This window comes from Mus caroli, unplaced genomic scaffold (assembly GCF_978045245.1).
Source record: "Mus caroli unplaced genomic scaffold, Mus_caroli_1 scaffold_1, whole genome shotgun sequence".
In the NCBI taxonomy this organism is placed as follows: domain Eukaryota; kingdom Metazoa; phylum Chordata; class Mammalia; order Rodentia; family Muridae; genus Mus; species Mus caroli.
The window spans coordinates 53,370,072-53,392,718 of record NW_028227256.1 but is presented as its reverse complement, the minus strand read 5'-3'; positions in this window follow the sequence as shown (position 1 = coordinate 53,392,718).

Sequence of the window (22,647 nt, the reverse complement as noted above, 5' to 3'; positions counted from 1 at the left end):
TAAAATAAAAAGCAATGTCTTTGAAGACATTTGCATCTGCGTGTCAGGTATCATTCCTAATTTCCAGCTCATGTTCCCTTACCCATTGTGTCAGGCCTCAAACAAATGGTAAGTTCTTCAAAGCAGACAATACTGAGTATGATTTCTAACCACAGTGCAATAAGATTAGGGATTAGGAACAAAGACAAATAAACAATATCAATCAACTGAAATGTTTTAAAACACTCAATAAATAATTATTAGGTTAAGGAGAAAATAAAAATTCAAATAAAGTGTTTTGAAATGAGGCGTGATGTGACCATGCAAATAAAAACCCTGTGGCTGGACCAAAATGGTTGCCAAGAGGAGAAAATTATGACCTTAACCTTGTTTATTAGGAAACAAGAAAAATGAAAACTGGATGAATCAAGACTTACAGTCAGAGAGCTGGAAGAAGAAGACAAGTAAACAAAGTGAGCACAGAAGGAAGTTAATAAAGATAAAAGCACAAATTAATAAAATGGAACACAAACAACCAGACTTAAAAGCAGACTTGATCAATAAGGCTAGAAGCTGTTTCTCTTAATGTAATAAAATAGACCAATCTTGGCCAAGTTTGAATTTTTAAAAGTAGACTTTAAAAGGAATCAAAGTTATATAAAGATTGCAGAACTACAGATAGAAAATACATCGTTTAAGAAAGTTAATTTCTCAAGAAAATATTAAAATGCTATGAGTCTCCAAACACATAGAAATATAGATTAATAAATGTTCATACAGAAATTAAGAAGGTCTTCAGAGTTCTAATCCACATCATGTCCCACAAACATAGCTATAAGAAGGACTTACCAAGGTCTCTGCTTGTGTAAACTCAACACCTGCTACAAAAATGCAGAACGTTTCTTAATCTTCTACATGCCAAAGTTATCATTATATTAAAATTACATAAGAAATATAAAAATAGGGTTATCTCACTAAGAATATAGCACAAAATCATAAAACAATAAAAAATAAAGAGCCTAAAATTCAAAATGCAGTTCACTATCACCTATTTCTGTCTGTCTGTCTGTCTGTCTGCCTGTCTGCCTGTCTGCCTGTCTGCCTGCCTGTCTGCCTGTCTGCCTGTCTGCCTGTCTGCCTGTCTGCCTGTCTGCCTGTCTGCCTGTCTGCCTGTCTGCCTGTCTGCCTGTCTGCCTGTCTGCCTGTCTGCCTGTCTGCCTGTCTGCCTGTCTGCCTGTCTGCCTGTCTGCCTGTCTGCCTGTCTGCCTGTCTGTCTATCATCCCCCTCTCTCCATTGTTCTATCAATCATCTAGCTATGTATGTATGTGTGTATGTATGTATGTATGCATGCGTGTGTGTGTCTGTATGTATATATATATATATATACATATACATATATATACATACACACACACAATACCTGGCTATTTTAACCAATTTTAGGAGAATATCCAATGGCAACCTGAAAGACAGTTGACATGTTGCCACTGAGACCAGTGTAACAGCAACAAAATCTTAATTTTATAAATAATATCTTTTAAGGCTTTTACTAATAGAAGACTTAAAAGGTTTTGCTATACAAAATCACAAGTCAAGGTGTGAATCACTTATGCTGACGCATAGGATGAAAATATACAGGGATATTACTTTTCTAAGAATTTTCTCATGGCTCATCTAAGTACTCCTAATCTCATCACAATGGGCACCATTATTGATATTACTAAAATATTATTGTTAATAAGAAAATTAAAGCTAGTGGCAGCTTTTTGTTTACTTGGCTGCAGTGTACTAATATCTCAGGCAAATCAGAGTCAACACCATAGTGTGTTTAGATTGGTAACTCACCATAGTTATCACTCATACACTATTGGAAGTTTTGGTAACTTGTGAAATAACTATACAAAAGTATTGGAGAATTAATCTGAAATGACAAAAAAAGCCTGTAAAATCTAATACACACACACACACACACACACAAATACACACACATATACACACACACCAATACACACACACACACACAAATACACACACACACACACAAATACACACACACACATATAATATATTATAATGGAATTATGTAAAGCTTATCAGTGAAAGTCACAAAAATTAAAGGAAGGATACAGAGAAGACACATTGTGAATGGAGGTATAGTAATCCCAAGAAAAAAGGTTTATATTCCCATTCTGACTTATTAATCATGTTCTGGTTCATGCAAAACCCACTGAAGTCCCAATAAAATTTGATAAGCTGCTTTGAAAGCTTCTCTAGGAAGGGAAATGTATTACCATAGCCAGAATTCTTTCTAAATGAAAAGTAAAAAGACTTGGTCTAGTAGGCATCCAAACACCATGAACAGCAAAGATCGAGGTAAGATTTAGACTGTGTTGTTTACACGCAAGTATTGACTAATTTCATTCAATAGGGCAGCTCATTGTATTCCTGAGTTCTATTATGTGGCTTTAAGAATGTTGGCATGAAGGTCTGATTACACTGATTGAAAGTCTTGTTTTATAGTCTTGTTTATTATTATTAAAAGTCTTGTTTATATATAGTGAACACATATAATTCATCCAAGCATACATATTATCTATGTATGAGTTCCTTCTATCAATTCCTTTCTTTGGATAAATAAAGTATCAGAAACAAACACAGACATGATATTTTGTAAACTCAAACTCACTTCCCTTAGCTAAACTTTGCACAAAAATGTTGCTTGCTCCAGCTAGCCATCTTGCTTTCTTCCCTGTTCTATGGCCCTTGCGCTTTGTGTGTGCTTTGGTGATTTCTGTTGACTGTTATGGCTCCTGGTATGCTTCACATGATTCCTGTGAAAACAACGTGATTTGGGTTTGGAAGATAGTTCTCTCTATACATTCTCCGCAAGATGTCCAGTTTATAGGCCTTAGTTATTGGGCATGGCTCTACTTGACTAAGAAGATTCCTGACAAAGACTTAGTATGCTTGGCTTCCAAGGACATTGGCACACCTTGTAACTGTCTATCTGCAGAAGACAAGAGACTGTAGAATTGGAGTTCTCCACAATCTATCTAATAATCCACGTGGTTGCCCTGTCAGAGGGTTGGTTTTGTTTTTCCAAGATGAGATTGTCCCTAACATGAGCCACGGTGTCTAATATAATTATAAAGAGGGAAATGGTGAAGGCCAAGGCAGCACTGAGACCTCAGACAATGTTAGGCAGGCTCCCCTACTCTGTGTATCATAGAGGCCCTTGTCTCCAAGCTTGATGCAGGCAGGTAAAAGTAGGTTGAAACCACACCCTCCTGTCCTAGCACCTCTTGCTTCAGAGCAGATCAATGGTTGAAAGGAGACACATCTAACTCATCTTTCCTTTCATTTATCATCTTATGAAACCCTTCTACTCTTAGGAGTTTATCATCAGTATTTCACTGGGAAGAAGGGAAGAAGGATATAAGCGTTCCCAAAAGACAATACTTTTTGTTTTTTTTTTTTTGTTTGTTTTGTTTATTTGTGGCTCAGATTAGTGATTTTATTTTCCCTGACAGAAAAGTTTATAAATGACATTTGGAAAATCTATAGAAGATATAACATAAACACAATACTAAAAATCTATCCATGGAAGAAAAATTATAACAAAAACTGTCATACTATTCAAATATTTTTATATAAATTTGTTCTCATTACATAATATAAATCAAATTTTTTTATATGGTGAACTCTTTGTGCCTATAGACATGCATCAGTGGGAAAGCACCGTTTATGTTACACGTTTAGTTTGAATAAACAGAAACCATTTCATGGATTAGCTATGCTCACTTCTGGATCCCAGAGGCCAGCATGATACCTGGAATTTGTGAATGGGTAATTTGCCAATCACAAAGCATAAAATTAATTTTACTTTTTCTTACCATTCTTAATTTTTTCATTTGTGTGGGCATGAATGAGAATGGCCCTCATAGGCTCATGTGTTTGAATATATGGCCCTCATTTGGTGGAACTTTCAGGGGAAGATTAGGAGCTCTCGTGGGGTCTTTCACAATCTCAAAACCAGTTAGCCTTGTCTCTTACACACTTGTGGATCAAATATAAGCCCCCAGTTTGCCTGCCTGCTGCCGTGCTTCCTGTTATAGAGTCATGAATGCAAACCCTCTAGAACCCATTAGATGCTTTCTTCTGTGTGCTGTCTTGGTCATAGTAATTGGTTATGGCAATGAGAGTGCCTAAGAAACCATAGAACAGATCTTGATAAAAGAATTGACTTGTCCACTCGACTCTTTTCTTTGGCTTAAATACCCATAAATATGTCTGTTTATAGAATAGTAGAGACATGTTAATGCTTTTGGAAGGCGGATAAAATATCTAAAACAGTTAGGCACCTTTAAGACCTTTTCCCCTTCAGCTTTGTCTACATTATAATTCTTTCTAATATTTTTATAAATATAGTGGATGTTACTAGATACTCTTAATTATTGCAAATCCTAATAATAAATTATATACTTACCTTAAATTTTTCCAATATATTGTTTCTTTTACTCATCTGTTCTTTAAGGAACTGAAGTTTAGTTCTTAAAATTGAAATTATAGACATGACAAATTCTTTAGTAAAAGAAAATAATGTGATGATGGTATTATAATGACATCAGAGTATTAATTGCTTTGTAACACATTCTGAGTATAGTATAGAGGTTTAATAAATATTAACTGGAACTGAAGTATCAATTTTTAGTATTTTTATCATAATAAATACAACAAATGGGAATGAATGTAAAATACTAGAGAAATAAATAAAAACTAATTTGACATTTGTCAAACAAAAATACATTGTTGTGCATAATGGTAACCTAAATAATTTATATATATATATATATATATATATATATATATATATATATATATATAATAAACTGTTGGAGAAAGGGAGCTTGTTGTCATGAGTCCAAATCACTAGTCATTTAACACTGTAACCCCCTCAGAACCATAAAAATAAAATCAAGCCATCCATTAACTGAGGAAAGGTTTTTTTCCCATTTAAAATGGTATTTATGAATTATCATTGGTATATAAGGCATTTGGGTTGTTTTTCTAGTATTAAGTGATACATTTGCGGTCTTGCTCACTCAGAAGACATCTGGCTAGAGTTAGAGATTATGTTTGTGGCCATAAAGCAGAAGGAATCCTTGAGCCTTCAGAAGTATCCAATCCAGCATTTCCTTGTCAATTAGTACAGTGCTATGGCCAACAGAATACTTATAAAAAACTCAATGACTGTTTCTTACATTTTTCAGACTTGAACTTTTGGCACAATATGCAATCTTAGTAGATGTGTTCTTTGAAGTTCTATGCTGATATTTGCTGGAGGAAGACAGCTTTCCATCACTTGCTTTCAGCTATGGAATATTCTGACACTTGTAAGGACATTAGGCAACATATACATTTCAAAAATATATTGGGATTAAAGTACTAGATCCCTTTACTTCCATTCTTGAATTTATTTCCATAGGCTAGTAACTGGGTGAGAGCTTCTTAGCAGTACACATGAAATGTGTGGGAAAGAATAACACATAAAGTGGAGGGTCTCATCTCTAGGATGTAGACTAAGTGGCTGCCCTTAAGCAAGATGGCCAATACTCAGGCTCTGCCCCTTCCTTGCAAAGGAGGGAACTTTCCAGCAGTAGGCACATCAATCATTTGGAGCAGAGTATCTCTACTGCCAATCATGTTGAAGCAAAGACTTTGGCAATTTTGTTGTCATATAGAAGCAAACTGGCGATCTGATTGGTTTTAGGTTTGTTTGGTTTGTTTGTTTCATTTGTGGTGTGAATTAGTAAAACTCCGTATCAGAGAGCCTGGTCATAAAGTATCTTTTAAAACAGCTTTTAGGAATTTTCTTTTAGAGGATTTTTTTTGACAAAACTAAAGGCACTTTGTCAATTATTTCAGCATTAGATTTATTGATCTCTTATTAGATGTTCCAACTAATAATAAAGAAGTGCTGCTTTCTTTTTAAAGTATCTGCCTGTCTGGATAGAATTGTGCTGTTCAATTCAGTTATATACCATCAGATGAACTGGATAGGTTTGAATAATTCTCCCTGCAGGAATTCTTTGTGTGTGTGTGTGTGTGTGTGTGTGTGTGTGTGTGTGTGTGTGTATGTGTGTGTATGTGTGTGTGTGTTCTATTTTCTATTTAAAGAGATGATCAGGAGTTGCAGAATTGCATTAAGACCTCTAGGAACAAACAATGTTGCCATGTAATTTATACATGAGAACAAAAGATAAATAGTTGTCCTTTGTGGTTTTGATCTACATTGTTCCATTGTTGCTTTATTTTTCTGCCTCACTCATCACAATAGTTACTTTCCTACTGCTGTGATAAAATACCATGACTAGAAGCAATTCAAGGAAGAATGTTTATTTCGTTATATGGCTCCACAGGGCTAGGGTTCATTATGTCAGGGGCAGACTGACAGAAGGCTGACAAGTCACTGCTCCCAGTGATGTACTTCCTCCAGCCAGGATTCACCTTCTAAATGTTCCATGATCTCCTTCTGAATGATACTGTCATTGTTCTGATCTCCTTTATGTATCCATTTCTAGGACAGACTGTATCACAGCAGAATTTCTGGTCCTCTGGTTATACTGTTTATCTGCACCCCTTTTCCAGACTGTTCCCTGAGCCACAGTTTCAGGAGCCGGGATACAGATGCACCTGCTGGGACTGTGCTCCTTACCATCCATTGATCTTTGCATTGAGTCCAGTTGCGGTTTTTCCATGTTGTGGTGACTTCCAACTATAAAATTATATCATTTCTATCACATAACTGTAATTTCGCTTACTATTATGAATTGTAATGTAAACATATGATATGCAGTATATCTCATATATATGTTGTGGCCCAAGGTTGAGCCTGCTCTAGAGCCACATACAGAAAGTCAAAGCCAATCCAATAATGTTCTTTATGGACATCTTTAAAATGAAATGGAATACCCAAATAACTAGTAATAGTTACAAGTGGTTCCAGAAAGCTTAGTGTGTATAATATTAATTTGAATTTGTGGTATGGTTTTTGTTAAAAGACTGAACTCTGAGAGACTGGTGAGCCCCTGTCCTGCCTCAGGTGCAGTCTTTACATCTGTCTTCAAAACAATCACAAGCACCTTATAAGGCAAGGACTACTCTCCTTTACAGATGAGAATAGAGCCTTTAGGGAGTCTCTTGACACAGGTTAAGAAATGCAGCTGTCTTGTATGAGGCTATGCCAGTGCCTGGCAAATACAGAAGTGGATGTTCACAGTCATCTATAGGATGGAACCCAGGGCCCCCAATGAAGAAGCTAGAGAAAGCACCCAAGGAGCTAAAGGGATCTGCAACCCTATAGGTGGAACAACAATATGAACTAACCAGTACCCCCAGAGCTCGTGTCTCCAGCTGCATATGTAGCAGAAAATGGCCTAGTAGCCATCATTGGGAAGAGAGGCCCCTTGGTATTGCAAACTTTATATGCCCCAATACAGGGGAATGCCAGGGCCAAGAAGTGGGATTGGGTGGGCAGGAGAGCAGGGTGGGGTGAAGGTATAGGGAACTTTCAGGATAGCATTTGAAATGTAAATAAAGAAAATATCTAATAAAAAAAGCATAAAAAATGAACTGCAGGCTGTACTCAAAGTACAATGAAGTCCTCCAAGTCCACGTGCTGTCTATTAAAAGGGGCATCTCTTTCATGAAAGTAAACAGAAGCAGAGGCTCAGAATCATGCTGTCTGAACACCTACTGTATACCATGTATTGTCTAACCTTTCAACCTATATTGATTTAATCTCCAAAAGTTTACATGAGGAAATTTTTATTGCTACTTTAGATATCAGAATATGATATCCATATTAATCTGATACTTGCTTATGCATTTATCAAAATTTAGAATTGACCCAAATTTTTAATTATGCTTCTCTCTCTCTCCATATATATATATATATATATATATATATATATATATATACATACATATGTACATATATAAATGGATACAAATACATGGATCAATAATACATCTTTCAAAAGCTATCAGTGTTGAGCCAGTAAGATAGCTCGATAGGTAGAGGTGATTGCTGTCAAGACTTATTCTCTAAGTTCAAACCTTGGAATCTACCTGGGACAAAACAACTGACTCTTCCTCCTCATCCTCTGACCTCCACATATGTATGGGTGACATGTAATCAACACATACACACACACACACACACACACACACACACACACACACACTAAGTAAATAGCTTTAAAATTATGGTTTGAGTTACCTTATATTTGAAACTACTTAAACATCTACCAAGGCATGAAGAAAATGCCTCTTTTTTCAAATATTATTTAAACACTCTTTATAAATTGACACTACATGAAGGATAAATTTGGTGGCTTCTTATTGCTCCAGGTACAGAATTGATAAGTGCCAAATAATCTGAGGATTCCGAGTCTCAAAAAGAGTTGCCAACAAATAAAAGGAAAGAGAAGACTATATTTGAAAAATAACTGTGGAGTTAGACGATAATTACTTTAGATGATAGTTCTCTCCTGACACCTAAGAAGGACATTTGTGTTCAACATCACTCACTCTCAGTCAGCCAACGCACCGTACTGAGAATATACAGCTCCTGCTCAGATATTACACGTCACTGGCATCTTAAGAGTATTCTGGTTTTGATGCGGCCCAGGCATTATTGTCTTTGTTTCTTGGTTTCTTTGGTTTCTCTGTGTAGCCCTGGCTGTCCTGGAGCTCGCTCTATAGACCAGGTTGGCCTCAAACTCAGAGATCTGCCTGCCTCTGCCTCCCGAATGCTGGGATTACAGGCGTGCTCCACCACCACCTGATTTAGGAGTCCTTTTTATAGCCACTCTGAATCTTTAAAGTCAACTTTTGTTGTTCTTCTTTTTTAATCACAAATTAGAGTCTCTGTGGCCCATAGTTTTTCAATGATTGAGTGTTTGTTCACTATAAGTTTCTAATGAAAATGCATACTCTTATATTAAGCTAATATACTAATATTCATTGGCTGTATTAAAGTACATGAAATGTTCCTGAAAGTAGAAAGTTAACCTTTATATCAAATGTATGGAACTACCACACACTTCTTACTGGCTCCTTTGTTATTTTTTTTTCTTTTTGGCATGAGGAAGAATTGACTGTTTCCTTTCTTTAAAATATTGACTTTTTTTTTCTAAAGTATCTTTGTCTTTGTTATGGTTTCATGCATTTTTACCAAGGGGCGTATTTTCTTTTTAGAATTAATTCTCTATTATTTCTCCTTTCCTGCTTCAGTTAACTCAGTCATTTATAATTTTGTCAGATTTATTTATCTATCCAAGGCACCAAATTTATCCTCAAGTCATTTAAACAGCAAAAGAGACCAAAAGAAGGAAACATTCAAGGGCTCCAGTGCTCTCACAAGGCAGCTGCCAGCTCAGTCAACAACACGGAGACTTCCAGTAAAAACAGAGACAAGTCTCTGAGGTGTAGACCCCAATGGCCGAGGAAAGCCACAAGTTCACGCTGACCTCGCCAAAAGCATTTATACTTTTAGCCAAACTTATTAAAAATAAAAATCATTTGAAAAGAGAAAAAGACATGCTACTGAGTTTCACAACCCCGAGACGACAGGCTACAAAGGGATTTTAATTTTAATAATCTTGCCTACTAAACAAAACTCCGAGTCTGTTTTTCTTCTAAGTTCCCCTGTTTCCCACTTCCCAACCATTCCAACAGCAGGCAGCCTCCCCGTGTGACTAGAAAAGTAAACTCCAGATTGGCAGGGTTTGTTTGTAGGAAGAATGTCTTTCCTTTCTTAAAGACAAAAAAAAGGGAGGGGGTTGGCATACACTCCTTGTACATAGTTCCATAGAAAAGTTTTAGCCCAGTGTCTCATGTCCTTTAGTCAGGTCCACTCTGTGGATTCACCCTATTTCCCCCTCTCCACTCTATTAGCCTTCCTTGCCTCAGAAAACATCATTTATACTTTTATTTGTTATATATAAATGACATTGTTATTTTAAAAAGACTTCCTACCTTAGTTCTACGAAGCATAAACGAATGGTCAATCAGAAGCTTGGAAAAGATAGGGGCTGCCCAGTGTTTATTCACTTATGAAAATCCAAAATGATTGAAGGACACAGTTGAAACTAAGACTTCTCCCAGAAACTTAAATGTTGTTTTATGTCAGGAAAAAAAAATCTAATTTAAAATGGATTGCATTTACTAGCCTTTGGCAGCATGGATGGCCAGAAATAAAAGGCTTCTGCAGTGATGTTCACAGGTTTAGAAATAGAATTTTCCACAATAACTGAGGTCTCTCTCCTTCAGTCCAGTCAGTAGCCAAAGTTGAAATGACATTGCCACTCTAAGGGACATGGTGTAAGTTGGGTGATGGTGGCTCTATATGGACATTCAGAAGATGCAGAGATGTGACCCAATAGAAGCCTTAGCTGGGTGAAGATTTTCAGGGTTATGTAATCACATAGAAGATTGGGTAGCCTTTCACTATGCATGAAAAAATCATTCCTTCCTTTTGGGGAGACACAGAGTAGCACGTCTGGCTATGAGTGGTCTTCTATTTATGCCCTACCAGACAGACACATTTCAAGTCCCCTGTCTTAGCAACACAAGAGCAGGAGGAAGAACTGGGGCCCAGATCTGCCTTATGTGTGGGGAGTGAGGAACATACAGAGGCAAGAGGCTATATTTTAAGTGCAGCAAGATAGTTTTGACAACTTAGCTTATAATTATTAGAAGCTAAGCCTAAGTTAGAAAAGTTGTTGGTTTGTATAGGAAAAAGATGATTTTTAAACTGCCTAGACACTAAATTTAAGATTATAAATTATTACTGTTTTACATACATATTAAATATGCATCAAAGGAATGTATTAGCTGTGAAATGTTCTTTAACATCACCCTGTGTTTCCTCCTCTTATACTAGATTTTCCTTATGTCATTGAAAGAGTGCTTGCCTAGCATATGCAAGGCTCTCAATTCAATCCCCATCTCCACAGTTGAAAATGTACTTTTACACCTTATTGGACAGTAGATGACAAAGAAGACTGGCATATTTCTTTTTATGATGTGGTTGTCAGTATGGTTTATTGAAGTAGAAAGGTTTTGAAAATCTTTGGTCACTTATAATATACATCTACATTTTTTTCTTAGATATACCAAAAATATTGGGAAAATTATATCTGAGAGTGAGCAGAAAAATGTGTGTACCTGAATGTAGTTCTAGCATCTTACCTGAATGTAGTTCTAACATCTTACCTGAATGTAGTTCTAGCATCTTACCTGAATGTAGTTCTAGCATCTTACTATCTCCTATATGGGCCTAGATTCACAATGGTCAGTGCCAGAAGTAGCAGACTATGGAAAATATATTCACAATATCAACTGCTGATTATTGCTGATTGTTGATATGAAATTCACATGGGTAAGGAAACCATCTTTTAAGAAAGTAACAGCATCACTTCTTTCAGTCCCTGGTCTCTTCCAAGCACCTTAGAACACTACTGATATTCATCAGATATTTGATAAACATCTGCTGAAGAAAAGTAGGGAAGGGGGATTTAAGTGAAAGAAATCTCATAAAACTTTCTGTAAGTCAAAGGATTATTACTTTTTAAATTTTTTAGTTTTTTAAAAAGGGGTTATTTGAAAGAGGTGATAACTCTAGAAAAGGATTTAACCTTTTTTTATTATTATTATTTTCCGATTTCTTTTAAGACTAACAAGCAATTGGAAAACTATTTTTTAGAAAAGTTGTATGTCAGTTATAAGCTATTTTCTTTTACCTCCAAGGTCCCTTTCGAAATTGTTTCGTGTCTCTGGTGTGGCGATTCTGCTACTAGTGCTTAAACTGCTGAATCAACCCTGTTCAGGCAGTGAAGAACACTCGACAGAAGATGAGGACAGACAACAGGCAACTTATCCCTTCCTGACTCTATCTTACAGCTTACCGTCTCCACGCATGACATTCCTGGTGTAACTCTGGCCCGTCCTTGTGGTGTAAGCCACATCAGACTTTACCATGGCAGCAGCAAGCTGTATAAGCAATGTTCTAAATCCAATTACAGTTGACTCAACCACTAGAGAAACAGCTTTCTCGGGCACCCAGGGGCACCAGCTATGCAATGTCCCTCCTCACTGTGAATTTTAAGTCTTCAAAGCTTGAATTGCCTTTACATTCTGCTCTTCTTCCTTCTGCCTTAGCTAGGTAGCTTGGGTATATAATCCAACTCATCTTAGTGTCTGTCTACCCTCTTACTTACTAGATCTACTGCTTCATAACTAGTCAACAGTTTTGCAAACTAAACATAAAGCAATTGTAAGATACGAGTTTTGGCTTTAAATAGGGAAGAGTTCAGGGTGGTTATCATAGAAGGCTTTTCTGCTTCTCAAGTCAGTCAACCTAAAAGTGAGGCCACTATAGTCTATATATTCACTGCTGGAATGCAGCATTATGGTGCAGAAAGTAGACATTCCATAATCACATAAATCATGTGTTCCATACTTACTTGTGATACATCTTAAAAGAAAAAGGCTGTTTCCCTGTTATGGTAGTCTGTGTAAATGAATAAAAGGTGAATTTATTTTTATTATGCTAATTGCTAAGAATTCATTGTCTCAGCCAAGAAAGAGCTTGTTTTCCATTTTCTTTCTGACAAAAATTTGACAAATAAAGCTTTAGTTTTGGATCAGAAAGGGGTTGGAAATAAAGCAGTAGTGACTATTATAGGATATGCTTTGAGGGAGGATTTTGCCATGACTATTACTTAATAATATGTGCTATTTTTTAAGTTAAAAAAAAAAGCCAATTGCTAAACTTAAGGAAAAAAAAGATTGGAAGGTTATTATAAAACTGTCCTAACAAACATTTCCTAATACAGTCATGCAGACACACAAGCATTTCACAAGCTACTACCAGCTATTAGAATTCTTTTTTATACATTAACGTTTCCTTGTTCTTGAGAATTTCACGATCATATGTAATGAAACATGATCGTATACATGCCTGTTTACCCTCTAATTACTTCAAAATACCCTCAAACATGGCACTCTCCAAACTTCAGTCCACCCCCATTTTGATAATCCGCATTCAGGTAGTATTGTTCATATTGATATGAGTGTGGGACCATTCATTGGAGGGTGGCAACCTAGCAGAGGCCACAGATTCAAATTAGTAAAAATCCTCCTGTCCTGACAGTTATCAACTGCCAGTAACTTCCCAGTAGAGAATGGAACTTCAGGAGGTCCTCCACCATCTGTACCATAGATTAAATGGTTAAGCACAGTTTGTAAATGCTGTAGTCACACCAGATAGCACTTCAAAGTACACTCCCCATTTTTTTGGTTTTTTTGAGACAGGGTTTCTCTGTGTAGTCCTGGCTGTCCTCACTCTGTAGACCTCTGCCTCCCAAGTAAGTGCTGGGATTAAAGGCAAGCGCCACCACTGTCCAGCCTGCACTCTCCTTTTATACTTGGATCCATACATCCTTTTCACCCTCTCCCTGCTGAAATTTCCTCAGTTTTCATGGTAGTTGTGGTCTGCATGGGAAGGTGCTGGATAGTACAAGAAAGAGACTGTAATGTTCTCTACCAATTCATGTACTGCAACCCCCTTTCCTTTCCCTCATCCCAGCTCCAGATTTCCCCTCCAAATTTCTCCCTCTCCAACTCTTTGTTTTATTACATCTCCCAACTCCTGAAGCAGTTTCCTGGGAACCAAAAAGCCACTCCAGCAAACAAAGCTGGAAGGCTAACTGTAGATCCTCACCTCTCCCTCCATTCCCCCAATCCAATCCCAAGTCTCACCCCCCAGATCTGTAGCAGACCATATGCTGCAGCCTTTGCTCACTCTGCCCCCATTCCCAGACCACTAAGCAGATTCTGGGACCCTGTTGTCAGCTCCTGTGTAGTCTATGCCCATCTCTGTGTCAGCTCCCAATACCTAGAAACAAACACATTTTACCTAGACTTTCCAGTGGCTACACCTGTCAGGATCAAAGAAGTTTTTCTACCATGGAGTACAGTCACAAGACTGTCCTAAATGATCAGCAAGGGCAACAGAAACCAAGGAACAAGACAATCACCCAACTTAGACAAGACCAGATATCCTCACTTAAAATTATAATTATCCCAAACTCAGTTGCCTAGACTACACTCTAAAAACACAGTAATAGTCAGGACAATGTCCCTCCACTACAGTCCAGAAACCTTACCACAGCAGGCCCTGAGAACGGCAACATAGCCAGGACACAAGAAAGGGGCCTTAAAATAGCTTTTATGAATAGAATAGAGGCTCTTAAAGAGGAAATAAATAAATCTCTTTGAAAATTCTATGAAAACACACAAAAACGAAAGAAGTATATAAAGCAGTTTGACCTGAAAGTGTAAATAGAATCAATTAAAAAAAAAAAAACTGAAGGAAATTTGGAAATGAAAGGTTCTCTTAACAGGAACCTCAGAGGCAAGTTGAGTCAATACAATACAAGACATGGAAGACAGAATCTCAGTCATTAAACACAATAGAAGAAATAGCTAACTCACTGAAACAAAATGCTAAACCTAAAAATTCATGGAACAAAATAGCCATGAAATTAGGGACACGATGAGAAGACCAATTATTCTTAAGGGTAATAAGACTAGATGAAGAAGAAACCCAGCTCAAAGGCACTGAAAATATCTTCACCACCAACAAAAAATTTCTAACTCAAAGGAGATGCCTATTAAAGAACAAGAAGCATGCATAATACAAAATAGACAGGGCCATAGAAATATGTTCCCTCAGCACATAATAATCAAAACATTAAATGTACAGAACAAAGAAAGAATATTAAAAGATGCAAAGGGAAAAGACCAACTGACATATAAAGGCAGACCCTTTGAGAATACTGCCTGACATCTCAGTGGAGACTCTAAAAGTGAGAAGGGCCTGGACAGACATTCTTCAGACTGTAAGAGATCACAGATGTCAGCCCAGACCACAATACTTAACAAAAAATTTCAATCACCATAAATGAATAAAATAGTTCATGCTAAAATGAAATTTAAACAATATCTACTTACTAATCCAGAAGTTACTAGAAAGAAAACTTCAATGTGAAGAGGTTAACTACACCCCAGAAAACACAGAGAATAAATAATCCTAGATCAGAAAAATCAACAGACAAGAACATGTTCACACACATGGTACATGTGTAAGGCACACACACACACACACACAGAGCAAAGTAACAGGAATTAGCAAACATCTTTCAACATCTATGGTCTTGATTACCGCCCTCCCCCAAAACCCCCTGACACAGATGGATACAATCTACATAAAACAGAACTCATCCTTCTGCTGAAGAAACACACCTCAACATTAAGAATAGTCATCACGGAGACTGCATTAGTTAGGGAAGCAGAAACCAGCCTGAGTAGGACCACAGGCCTCACCCGGCTGGATCAGCGCCTGGGTAGCGGGAGCGCAGGGTTGCCTGACACCCGCCAGCTACCCACGACCCCCGCCGCAGGATTTTGGGACTGCTGGTGAGTGGAACACAGCTTCAGCTCCAATCCAATTGCGCAGGACCTGAGACTGCATTAGTTAGGGAAGCAGAAACCGGCCTGAGTAGGGCCACAGGCCTCATCCGGCCGGATCAGCGCCGGGGTAGCGGGAGCACAGGGTTGCCTGACACCCGCCAGCTACCCACGACCCCAGCCACAGGATTTTGGGACTGCTGGTGAGTGGAACACAGCTTCTGCTCCAGTCCAATCACTCGGGACCTGAGACTGCTCTGGTTGGGGAGAGAGAAATCCAGCCTACATAGGGCCACAACCCTCTTCCGGTCAGAAAAGCACCGGGGCAGCTGGGGCGCAGGGTCTGCTGACACTCGCCAGCTACCCACAACACCTGCCACAGGATCTTAAGACTTCTGGTGAGTGGAGCACAGCTTCTGCTCCAATCCAATTGCGCGGGACCTGAGACTGCATTAGTTAGGGAAGCAGAAACCGGCCTGAGTAGGACCACAGGCCTCACCCGGCTGGATCAGCGCCGGGGTAGTGGGAGCGCAGGGTTGCCTGACACCCGCCAGCTACCCACGACCCCCGCCGCAGGATTTTGGGACTGCTGGTGAGTGGAACACAGCTTCAGCTCCAATCCAATTGCGCGGGACCTGAGACTGCATTAGTTAGGGAAGCAGAAACCGGCCTGAGTAGGGCCACAGGCCTCACCCGGCTGGATCAGCGCCTGGGTAGCGGGAGTGCAGGGTTGCCTGACACCCGCCAGCTACCCACGACCCCCGCCGCAGGATTTTGGGACTGCTGGTGAGTGGAACACAGCTTCTGCTCCAATCCAATTGCGCGGGACCTGAGACTGCATTAGTTAGGGAAGCAGAAACCGGCCTGAGTAGGGCCACAGGCCTCATCCGGCCTGATCAGCGCCTGGGTAGCGGGAGCGCAGGGTTGCCTGACACCCGCCAGCTACCCACGACCCCTGCCGCAGGATTTTGGGACTGCTGGTGAGTGGAACACAGCTTCTGTTCCAGTCCAAGCACGCGGGACCTGAGACTGCTCTGGTTGGGGAGAGAGAAATCCGGCCTACATAGGGCCACAACCCTCTTCCGGTCAGAAAAGCACCGGGGCAGCTGGGGCGCAGGGTCGGCTGACACTCACCAGCTACCCATAACACCCACCACAGGATCTTAAGACTTCTGGAGAGTGGAACACAGCTTCTGCTCCAATCCAATTGCACGCGGGACCAGAGACTGCATTAGTTAGGGAAGCAGAAAAACGGCCTGTGTAGGACCACAGGCCTCTTTCGGCTGGACCAGCACCGGGGTACCATCAGCTACCCACGACCCCCGCCGCAGGATTTAGAGACTGCTGGTGAGTGGAACACAGCTTCTGCTCCAATCTTTAAACAGTGACAACGATAACAACTAACCCCAGAGATTACCAGATGGCGAAAGGTAAACGTAATAATCTTACTAACAGAAACCAAGACCACTCACCATCATCAGAACCCAGCACCCCCACTTCGCCCAGTCCAGGGCACCCCAACACACCGGAAAAGCTAGACACGGATTTAAAAGCATATCTCCTGATGATGATAGAGGACTTCAAGAAGGACTTTAATAACACACTTAAAGAAATGCAGGAGAACACTGCTAAACAGGCAGAAGACAATAAAGAGAAAGCACAAAAATCCCTTAAAGAATTGCAGGAGAACACTGCTAAAGAGTTACAAATCCTTAAAGAAAAACACGATAACATAATCAAACAGGTAGAAGTCCTTACAGAAAAACAGGAAAACACATCCAAACAGATGATGGAAATGAACAAAACCATACTAGACCTAAAAAGGGAAGTAGACACAATAAAGAAAACCCAAAATGAGGCAACACTGGGGATAGAAACCCTAGGAAAGAAATCTGGAACCATAGATACGAGCATCAGCAACAGAATACAAGAGATGGAAGAGAGAATCTCAGGTGCAGAAGATTCCATAGAGAACATCGGCACAACAATCAAGGAAAATGTAAAATGCAAAAAGATCCTAACTCAAAACATCCAAGAAATACAGGACGCAATGAGAAGACCAAACCTACGGATAATAGGAGTGGATGAGAATGAAGATTTTCAACTCAAAGGACCAGCAAACATCTTCAACAAAATTATAGAAGAAAACTTCCCAAATCTAAAGAAAGAGATGCCCATGAACATACAAGAAGCCTACAGAACTCCAAATAGACTGGACCAGAAAAGAAATACCTCCCGACACATAATAATCAGAGCAACAAATGCTCTAAATAAAGATAGAATACTAAAAGCAGTAAGAGAAAAAGGCCAAGTAACATATAAAGGCAAGCCTATCAGAATTACACCAGATTTTTCACCAGAGACTATGAAAGCCAGAAGATCCTGGACGGATGTTATACAGACACTAAAAGAACACAAATTCCAGCCCAGGCTACTATACCCAGCCAAACTCTCAATTAACATAGATGGAGAAACCAAAGTATTCCACGACAAAACCAAATTCACACATTATCTCTCCACGAATCCAGCCCTTCAAAGGATAATAACAGAAAAAAAACAATACAAGGACAGGAACCACGCCCTAGAAACAACAAGAAGGTAATCCCTCAACAAACCTAAAAGAAGACAGCCACAAGAACAAAATGCCAACTTTAACAACAAAAATAACAGGAAACAACAATTACTTTTCCTTAATATCTCTTAATATCAATGGACTCAACTCCCCGATAAAAAGACATAGACTAACAAACTGGCTACACAAACAAGACCCAACATTTTGCTGCTTACAGGAAACTCATCTCAGAGAAAAGGATAGACACTACCTCAGAATGAAAGGCTGGAAAACAATTTTCCAAGCAAATGGCATGAAGAAACAAGCTGGAGTAGCCATTCTAATATCTGATAAGATTGACTTCCAACCCAAAGTCATTAAAAAAGACAGGGAGGGACACTTCATACTCATCAAAGGTAAAATCCTCCAAGAGGAACTATCAATCCTGAATATCTATGCTCCAAATACAAAGGCAGCCACATTCATTAAAGAAACTTTAGTAAAGCTCAAAGCACACATTGCACCTCATACAATAATAGTGGGAGACTTCAACACACCACTTTCACCAATGGACAGATCATGGAAACAGAAACTAAACAGGGACACAGTGAAACTAAGAGAAATTATGAATCAAATGGATCTGGCAGATATCTACAGAACATTCCATCCTAAAACAAAAGGATATACCTTCTTCTCAGCACCTCATGGTACCTTCTCCAAAATTGACCACATAATTGGTCACAAAGCAGGCCTCAACAGATATAAAAATATTGAAATTGTCCCATGCATTTTATCAGATCACCATGGCCTAAGGCTGATCTTCAATAACAAAATAAATAATAGAAAGCCAACCTTCACGTGGAAACTGAACAACACTCTTCTCAATGATACCTTGGTCAAGGAAGGAATAAAGAAAGAAATTAAGGACTTTTTAGAGTTCAATGAAAATGAAGCCACAACATACCCAAACTTATGGGACGCAATGAAAGCATTTCTAAGAGGAAAACTCATAGCTCTGAGTGCCTCCAAAAGGAAACTAGAGAGAACACACATTAGCAGCTTGACAACACACCTAAAAGCACTAGAACAAAAGGAAGCAAATTCACCCAAGAGGAGTAGACGGCAGGAAATAATCAAACTCAGGGGTGAAATCAACCAAGTGGAAACAAGAAAAACTATTCAAAGAATCAACCAATCAAGGAGCTGGTTCTTTGAGAAAATCAACAAGATAGATAAACCCTTAGCCAGACTCACTAGAGGGCACAGGGAAAGCATCCTAATTAACAAAATCAGAAATGAAAAAGGAGACATAACAACAGATCCTGAAAACATCCAAAACACCATAAGATCCTTCTACCAAAGGCTATACTAAACAAAACTGGAGAACCTGGATGAAATGGAGAAGTTCCTAGACAGATACCAGGTACCAAAGTTGAATCAAGATCAGGTTAATGATCTAAACAGCCCTATATCCCCCAAAGAAATAGAAGCAGTCATTAATAGTCTCCCAACTAAAAAAAGCCCAGGACCAGATGGGTTTAGTGCAGAGTTCTATCAGACCTTCAAAGAAGATCTAATCCCAGTTCTTCACAAACTATTCCACAAAATAGAAACAGAAGGTACTCTACCCAACTCATTCTATGAAGCCACAATTACTCTGATACCTAAACCACAAAAAGACCCAACAAAGATAGAAAACTTCAGACCAATATCCCTTATGAATATTGATGCAAAAATCCTCAATAAAGTCTTGCTAACCGAATCCAAGAACACATCAAAACAATCATCCATCCTGACCAAGTAGGTTTCATCCCAGGGATGCAGGGATGGTTCAATATACGGAAATCCATCAACGTAATCCAGTATATAAACAAACTCAAAGACAAAAACCACATGGTCATCTCGTTAGATGCGGAAAAATCATTTGACAAGATCCAACACCCATTCATGATAAAAGTCTTGGAAAGATCAGGAATTCAAGGCCCATACCTAAACATGATAAAAGCAATCTACAGCAAACCAGTAGCCAACATCAAAGTAAATGGTCAGAAGCTTGAAGCAATCCCTCTAAAATCAGGGACTAGACAAGGCTGTCCACTTTCTCCATACCTATTCAACATTGTACTTGAAGTCCTAGCCAGAGCAATTCGACAACAAAAGGAGATCAAAGGGATACAAATTGGAAAGGATGAAGTCAAAATATCACTCTTTGCAGATGATATGATAGTATATATAAGTGACCCTAAAAATTCCACCAGAGAACTCCTAAGCCTGATAAACAGCTTCAGTGAAGTAGCTGGATATAAAATTAACTCAAACAAATCAATGGCCTTTCTCTACACAAAGAATAAACAGGCTGAGAAAGAAATTAGGGAAACAACACCCTTCTCAATAGTCACAAATAATATAAAATATCTTGGCGTGACTCTAACTAAGGAAGTGAAAGATCTGTATAATAAAAACTTCAAGTCTCTGAAGAAAGAAATTATAGAAGATCTCAGAAGATGGAAAGATCTCCCATGCTCATGGATTGGCAGGATCAACATTGTAAAAATGGCTATCTTGCCAAAAGCAATCTACAGATTCAATGCAATCCCCATCAAAATTCCAAATCAATTCTTCAACGAATTAGAAAGTGCAATCTGCAAATTCATCTGGAATAACAAAAAACCTAGGATAGCAAAAACTCTTCTCAAGGATAAAAGAACCTCTGGTGGAATCACCATGCCGGACCTAAAGCTCTACTACAGAGCAATTGTGATAAAAACTGCATGGTACTGGTATAGTGACAGACAAATAGACCAATGGAATAGAATTGAAGACCCAGAAATGAACCCACACACCTATGGTCACTTGATCTTCGACAAGGGAGCTAAAAACATCCAGTGGAAGAAAGACAGCATTTTCAACAAATGGTGCTGGCACAACTGGTTGTTAACATGTAGAAGAATGCGAATCGATCCATTCCTATCTCCTTGTACTAAGGTCAAGTCTAAGTGGATCAAGGAACTTCACATAAAACCAGAGACACTGAAACTTATAGAGGAGAAAGTGGGGAAAAGCCTTGAAGATATGGGCACAGGGGAAAAATTCCTGAATAGAACAGTAATGGCTTGTGCTGTAAGATCGAGAATTGACAAGTGGGACCTCATGAAACTACAAAGCTTCTGCAAGGCTAAAGACACCATCAATAAGACAAAAAAACCACCAACAGATTGGGAAAGGATCTTCACCTATCCTAAATCAGATAAGGGACTAATATCCAATATATATAAAGAACTCAAGAAGGTGGACTCCAGAAAGTCAAATAACCCCATTAAAAATGGGGCTCAGAACTGAACAAAGAATTCTCACCTGAGGAATACCGAATGGCAGAGAAGCACCTGAAAAAATGTTCAACATCCTTAATCATCAGGGAAATGCAAATCAAAACAACCCTGAGATTCCACCTCACACCAGTCAGAATGGCTAAGATCAAAAATTCAGGTGACAGCAGATGCTGGCGAGGATGTGGAGAAAGAGGAACACTCCTCCATTGTTGGTGAGATTGCAAGCTTGTACAACCACTCTGGAAATCAGTCTGGCGGTTCCTCAGAAAATTGGACATAGTACTACCGGAGGATCCAGCAATACCTCTCCTGGGCATATATCCAGAAGATGTCCCAACCGGTAAGAAGGACACATGCTCCACTATGTTCATAGCAGCCCTATTTATAATAGCCAGAAGCTGGAAAGAACCCAGATGTCCCTCAACAGAGGAATGGATACAGAAATTATGGTACATTTACACAATGGAGTACTACTCAGCTATTAAAAAGAATGAATTTATGAAATTCCTAGCCAAATGGATGGACCTGGAGGGCATCATCTTGAGTGAAGTAACACAATCACAAAAGAACTCACACAATATGTATTCATTGATAAGTGGATATTAGCCCAAAACTTAGGATACCCAAGATATAAGATACAATTTGATAAACGCATGAAACTCAAGAAGAATGAAGACCAAAGTGTGGACACTGTGCACCTTCTTAGAATTGGGAACAAAACACCCAGGGAAGGAGTTACAGAGACAAAGTTCGTAGCTGTGATGAAAGGATGGACCATTTAGAGACTGCTGTATCCAGGGATCCGTCCCATAATCAGCTTCTAAACGCTGACACCATTGCATACACTAGCAAGATTTTGCTGAAAGGACCCAAATATAGCTGTCTCTTGTGAGACGATGCCGGGGCCTAGCAAACACAGGAGTGGATGTTCACAGTCAGCTATTGGATGTATCACAGGGCTCCCAATGGAGAAGCTAGAGAAAGTACCCAAGGAGCTAAAGGGATCTGCAACCCTATTGTTGGAACAACATGATGTACTAACCAGAACCCTGGAGCTCTTGTCTCTAGCTGCATATGTATCGAAAGATGGCCTAGTCGGCCATCAATGGAAAGAGAGGCCCATTGGACTTGCAAACTTTATATGCCCCAATATAGGGGAATGCCAGGGCCAAAAGAATGGGAATGGGTGGGTAGGGAAGTGGGGGGCGCTATGGGGGACTTTTGGGATAGTATTGGAAATGTAATTGAGG